The sequence below is a fragment of the Arachis stenosperma genome, chromosome 4 (genome assembly GCF_014773155.1).
Source record: "Arachis stenosperma cultivar V10309 chromosome 4, arast.V10309.gnm1.PFL2, whole genome shotgun sequence".
In the NCBI taxonomy this organism is placed as follows: Eukaryota; Viridiplantae; Streptophyta; class Magnoliopsida; order Fabales; family Fabaceae; genus Arachis; species Arachis stenosperma.
Window position 1 is genome coordinate 72,341,043 of NC_080380.1, and position 6,741 is coordinate 72,347,783.

The 6,741-nt window shown below is 42.4% G+C and overlaps 1 non-coding gene across 1 annotated transcript; it reads left to right on the forward strand.

The window, feature by feature from the left end:
- The first annotated feature begins 6,054 nt into the window (after positions 1–6,054).
- On the forward strand, positions 6,055–6,162 carry LOC130977423 (small nucleolar RNA R71). The gene has a single exon (XR_009085113.1). It is a non-coding gene; the product is annotated as a small nucleolar RNA R71 (small nucleolar RNA).
- The last annotated feature ends 579 nt before the right edge of the window (positions 6,163–6,741 follow it).

Genomic DNA, 6,741 nt, shown 5'->3' on the forward strand with positions numbered 1-6,741 from the left:
TAAAAGAATAGCTTCTCGGAACTTTCTAAAGGCGGGAAGCACACTCTCTCCTCGGGGTCTGGGGCTACTAGCTCATAATCCCGTTCAGACTCCCTGCTCTCACAAATACTACACTCCCTACGGAACCTAACTAGATACTCAGAATCTACAACAGAAGGGACCCTTAGAGGAACAGGATCTACCCAACCAAGACCACTCGGAATCTTGGTCGACATTGCTTGAAACACCTTTCGAGACATAAAAAATCTTGCCTACAAAGAAGAATACAACAGCAAGCCAAAAATCACATAAATAGGCAGACAACAAAAAACCAAGAGAAAAGAGCCCCCCCCCCACATACAAACAACCAAAGCAATGGCGGCGCCTCTTTTCGGGGCAACCCCAGCATAGAAGAAAAAGAAACAAAAGCATATGTGCACGGCGAAAGTAAAGACGAGAAACAAACCTGGAAAAAAGGAAGAAGACGACGAGCTCCGATGCAAGAAGAACGAAAACAGCGGCGCAGAGGAAACCCCGAAAAACAACGCACAGAAAGAATCGGAGAAGAAAAACAGAAGGAAGATGCTCGAAAGAGAGGTGGCGAAAAACCCAAAGAAAGGGAAAGGGAACAGAATAAACAAAGAAAATGAGGAAAGGGGCAAATAAATAATGCCTGCACAGAGCCCGAACGGAAATCGAGGAGAAACGGTAAAAAGCAATAAATGCTGAAACGGCCATTTTCAAATTTTGAAAAAACGACTATGCCCGAGCTCGACCTCTCAAAAGGACGAACTCGGACAGGGGCACTGTTCATACCCTGACCGAGCTCTCCATACTCGGCCAATCCACGAAAGGTCCGACCTCATCCAAAGGCCCACGCCTAAAGGTCGGACCTCGGACATCATAGCAAGGAAGGCCCATCAAAAGGAACGCAGCCCAAAACCTAAAAGGCCGAAATAGGCCTAGAAGAGGCGGTTCCGCAAAGATAGAGATAAAACTCCCAAAAGATAAGATAAGATAAGAATATCTTATCCAGGGAAGATCACGGCCAACCACTATAAATACACTGGAACACCCAGGTATAAGACATACTCTAATTCTACTCAATATCTGCTTGGACCCATGCTAACTTAAGCATCGGAGTGTCATTGCAGGTACAACCCCCCGCCGCTCAGCACACCAAGCTCGGGTCACGGAACCCCTACCTCGGGCCTTGCTAGACGACCGAGCTACACGTTTCAGGTAACCCTCGGAACAGCATCTATAGGAACTTATAATTTAGATAGTGTTATTGATTCTCCTAGTTCAGTATGTTGATTCTTGAACACATCTACTTTATGAGTCTTGGCCGTGGCCCAAAGCACTCTGTTTTCCAGTATTACCACCGGATACATACATGCCACAGACACATAACTGGGTGAACCTTTTCAGATTGTGACTCAGCTTTCCTAAAGTCCCCAATTAGAGGTGTCCAGGGTTCTTAAGCACACTCTTTTTGCTTTGGATCACGACTTTAACCGCTCAGTCTCAAGTTTTCAATTGACACCTTCACGCCACAAGCACATGGTTAGGGACAGCTTGGTTTAGCCGCTTAGGCCAGGATTTTATTCCTTTAGGCCCTCCTATCCACTGATGCTCAAAGCCTTGGATCCTTTTTATTTCCCTTGCCTTTTGGTTTTAAGGGCTATTGGCTTTTTCTGCTTGCTTTTTCCTTTTTTTTTTCTTTTTTTTTGCCATTTTTTTTCTTTTATATATATTTTTTTTCTCCGAGCTTTTATTTTCACTGCTTTTTCTTGCTTCAAGAATCAATTTTTATGATTTTTTAGATTATCAAATAACATTTCTCCTTTTTCATCATTCTTCAAGAGCCAACATATTTAACATTCATAAACAACAAATTCAAAAGACATATGCACTGTTCAAGCATTCAATCAAAAAACAAAAAGTATTGTCACCACATCAAAATAATTAAACTAATTTCAAGGATGAATTCAAAATTATGTACTTCTTGTTCTTTTGTAGCGAAAACATCTTTCATTTAAGAAAGGTGATGGATTCATAGGACATTCATAACTTTAAGGCATAGATAATAGACACTAATGATCATGTAATAAAGACACAAACATAAATAAAACATAAAGCATAGTAAACGAAAAATAGGTAAATAAGAACAAGGAGATTAAGGAAGGAGTCCACCTTAGTGAGGGTGGCGTCTTCCTCTTCTTGAAGAACCAATGGTGTTCTTGAGCTCTTCTATGTCTCTTCCTTGCCTTTGTTGTTCCTCCCTCATAGCCCTTTGATCTTCTCTAATCTTAAGGAGGATGATGGAGTGCTCTTGGTGCTCCATCCTTAGTTGTCCCATGTTAGAACTTAATTCTCCTTAGGAGGAGTTGATTTGCTCCCAATAGTTTTGTGGAGGAAAGTGCATCCCTTGAGGCATCTCAGAGATTTCATGGCGAGGAATTTCCTCATGCTCTTGTTGAGGTCCATGATCTCTTGTTTGATCCATCCTCTTCTTAGTGATGGGCTTGTCTTCATCAATGAAGATATCTCTCTCTATGTCAATCCCAGCCGAATTGCATAGGTGGCAAATGAGGTGAAGGAAAGCTAACCTTGCCAAAGTGGAAGGCTTGTCAGCCACCTTGTAGAGTTCTTGAGGTATAATCTCATGAACTTCGACTTCCTCCCCAATCATGATACTATGGATCATGATGGCCCGATCTATAGTAACTTCAGACCGGTTGCTAGTAGGAATGATAGAGCGTTGGATAAACTCCAACCATCCCCTAGCTATAGGCTTTAGGTCCGGTCTTCTCAATTGAACTGACTTGCCTCTTGAGTCAACTCTCCATTGAACTCCTTCAACACATATGTCCATGAGGACTTGGTCCAACCTTTGATCAAAGTTGACCTTTCTAGTGTAGGGGCGTGCGTTTTCTTGCATCATTGGTAAATTGAATGCCAACCTTACATTTTCCAGACTGAAATCTAAGTATTTCCCCCTAACCATTGTAAGCCAATTCTTAGGTTTTGGGTTCATACTTTGATCATGGTTCCTAGTGATCCATGCGTTTGCATAGAACTCTTGAACCATTAAGATTCTGACTTGTTGAATAGGATTAGAGAGAACTTCCCATCCTCTTCTTCTAATCTCATGTTGGATCTCCGGATACTCATTCTTTTTGAGCTTGAAAGGAACCTCAGGGATCACTTTCTTCTTGGCCACAACTTCATAGAAGTGGTCTTGATGGACCTTTGAGATGAATCTCTCCATCTCCCATGACTCAGAAGTGGAAGCAATTGCCTTCCCTTTCCCCTTTCTTGAGGTTTCTCTGGCCTTAGGTGCCATTGATAGTTATGGAAAAATAAAAAAGCTATGCTTTTACCACACCAAAGTTAAAATGTTTGCTCGTCCCCGAGCAAAAGAAGACGAGAAATAGTAGAAGAAGAAGAAAATAGAGGAGAGGGAGAGAGAAGGTGGTTTCGGCCAAGGGGGAGAAGTGAGGGTTGTAATGTGTGAAGATGAAGAAGGAGTGAGGGGTTTATATAGTGGAGGGAGATGGGTTTGGGTTCGGTCATTAGGGTTGGGTATGGGAGGGAAAAGAATTTGAATTTTGGAGGTAGGTGGGGTTTATGGGGAAGAGTGGATGGATTTGAGTGGTTGAGGATTTTTGGGGAAGAGGTTTGGAGGTGATTGGTGAAGGATATTTGGGGAAGAGGATTATGAAAAGGTGTGAAAAGGAGAGAAGAAGAGGTGAGGTAGATGGGGATCCTGTGGGATCCACAGATCCTGAGGTGATCCTGTGGGGTCCACAGATCCAGTGGGGCCACGGACTTAACATCCCTGCTCCAATTAGGTGTGTAAAATGCCCTTAGCATGCATGTCTGGCGTTAAACGCCAGCTTGCTGCTTGGTTTTGGCGTTAGACGCCCAAAGGTAGCTTGTTTCTGGCGTTTAACGCCAGTTTGCTGCCCATTCTTGGCGTTAAACGCCCAGAGGTAGCCTGTTTCTGGTGTTTAACACCACTTTGCTGCCCATTCTTGGCGTTAAATGCCACTTCCATGTTCTATTCTGGCGTTAAACGCCAGTTTACTGCCCATTCTTGGCGTTAAACGCCCAAAATGGTGCCAGACTGGGCGTTTAACGCCCATTCTGCTAGCCTTACTTGCGTTTAAACGCCAGTAAGCTCTTCCTCCAGGGTGTGCTATTTTTCATTCTATTTTTCATTTTGTTTTTGATTTTTCAGTAATTTTTGTGACTTCACATGATCATCAACCTACAAAAAACATAAAATAACAATGGAAAATAAATAAACATAATTAAATAACATTGGGTTGCCTCCCAACAAGCGCTTCTTTAATGTCAATAGCTTGACAGTGGGTTCTCATGGAGCCTCACAGATGTTCAGAGCATGGTTGGGACCTCCCAACACCAAACTTAGAGTTTGAATGTGGGGGTTCAATCACCAAACTCTGGCCTCCCAACACCAAACTTAGAGTTTGACTGTGGGGGCTTTGGTTGACTCTGCTGTGAGAGAAGCTTTTCATGCTTCCTCTCCTTTGTTACAGAAGGAGATCCTTGAGTCTTAAACACAAGGTTGTCCTCATTCAGTTGAAGGACCAACTCTCCTCTGTCCACATCAATCACAGCTTTTGCTGTGGCTAGGAAGGGTCTTCCAAGGATGATGGATTCATCCTCATCCTTCCCAGTGTCTAAGATTATGAAATCAGCAGGGATGTAAAAGCCTTTAACCTTTACTAACACGTCCTCTACTAGTCCATAAGCCTGTTTCATGGATTTGTCCGTTATCTCTAATGAGAATCTAGCAGTCTGTACCTCAAAGATCCCAAGTTTCTCCGTTACAGAGAGTGGCATTAAGTTTATTCCTGACCCCAGGTCAAACAGAGCCTTCTCAAAGGTCATGGTGCCTATGTTACAGGGAATTAGAAATTTACCAGGATCCTGTCTCTTTTGAGGTAGAGTTTGCTAAACCAAGGCATTTAGTTCCTTGATGAGCAATGGAGGTTCATTCTCCCAAGTCTCATTACCAAATAATTTGGCATTCAGCTTTATGATTGCTCCTAAATATTGAGCAACTTGCTCTTCAACAATGTCTTCATCTTCTTCAGAAGATGAATATTCATCAGAGCTCATGAATGGTAAAAGGAGGTTCAATGAAATCTCTATGGTCTCTAGATGAGCTTCAGATTCCTCTGGTTCCTCAAAGGGGAACTCCTTATTGGTCATTGAACGTCCCAGGAGGTCTTCCTCACTAGGATTCACGTCCTCCTCCTCCTCTCTGGATTCGGCCACACCATGCAAGGTTATGGCCTTGCACTCTCCTTTTGGATTCTCTTCTGTATTGCTTGGGAGAGTACTTGGAGGAGTTTCAATGACTCTTTTACTCAGCTGGCCCACTTGTGCCTCCAAATTTCTAATGGAGGACTTTGTGTCATTCATGAAACTTAAAGTGGCCTTAGATAGATCAGAGACTATATTAGCTAAGCTAGATGGATTCTTCTCAGAATTCTCTGTCTATTGCTAAGTGGATTATGGAAAAGGCTTGCTATTGCTAAACTTGTTTCTTCCACCATTATTAAAGCCTTGTTGAGGCTTTTGTTGATCCTTCCATGAGAAATTTGGATGATTTCTCCATGAGGGATTATAGGTGTTTCCATACGGTTCACCCATGTAATTCACCTTTGCTATTGCAGGGTTCTCAGGATCATAAGCCTCTTCTTCAGAAGATGCCTCTTGAGTACTGTTGGATGCAGCTTGCATTCCATTCAGACTCTGAGAAATCATATTGACTTGCTGAGTCAATAATTTGTTCTGAGCTAATATGGCATTCAGAGCATCAATTTCAAGAACTCTCTTCCTCTGAGGCGTCCCATTACTCACAGGATTCCTTTCAGAAGTGTACATAAACTGGTTATTTGCAACCATGTCTATGAGTTCCTGAGATTCTGCAGGCATTTTCTTTAGGTGAATGGATCCACCAGCAGAGTGGTCCAGTGACATCTTTGATAACTCAGACAGACCATCATAGAATATATCCAGGATGGTCCATTTTGAAAGCATGTCAGAAGGACACTCTTTGGTCAGTTGCTTATATCTCTCCCAAGCTTCATAGAGGGATTCACCTTCTTTTTGTCTAAAGGTTTGAACATCCACTCTAAGCTTACTAAGCTTTTGAGAAGGAAAGAACTTGGCTAAGAAAGCCGTGACCAGCTTATCCCAAGAGTTTAGGCTATCTTTAGGTTGAGAGTCCAACCATATTCTAGCTCTGTCTCTCACAGCAAACGGGAAAAGCATAAGCCTGTAGACCTCGGGATCAACCCCATTGGTCTTAACAGTATCACAGATCTACAAGAATTCAGTTAAGAACTGAAAAGGATCTTCTGATGGAAGTCTATGAAACTTGCAGTTCTGTTGCATCAGAGAAACTAATTGAGGTTTAAGCTCAAAATTGTTTGCTCCAATGGCAGGGATTGAGATGCTTCTTCCATGTAAATTGGAATTTGGTGCAGTAAAGTCACCAAGCATCTTCCTTGCACTGTTATTATTTTCGGCCATATCTCCTTCTTTTTCAAAATTTTCTCTCAGATTTTCTCCAGAGAGTTGTGTTTTCGCTTTCCTTAGCTTCCTCTTCAGAGTCCTTTCAGGTTCAGGATCAGTTTCAACAAGAATGTTCTTATCCTTGTTCCTGGTCATATGAAAAAGAAGAGAACAGAAAAGAAAATATGGAATCCTCTATGTCAC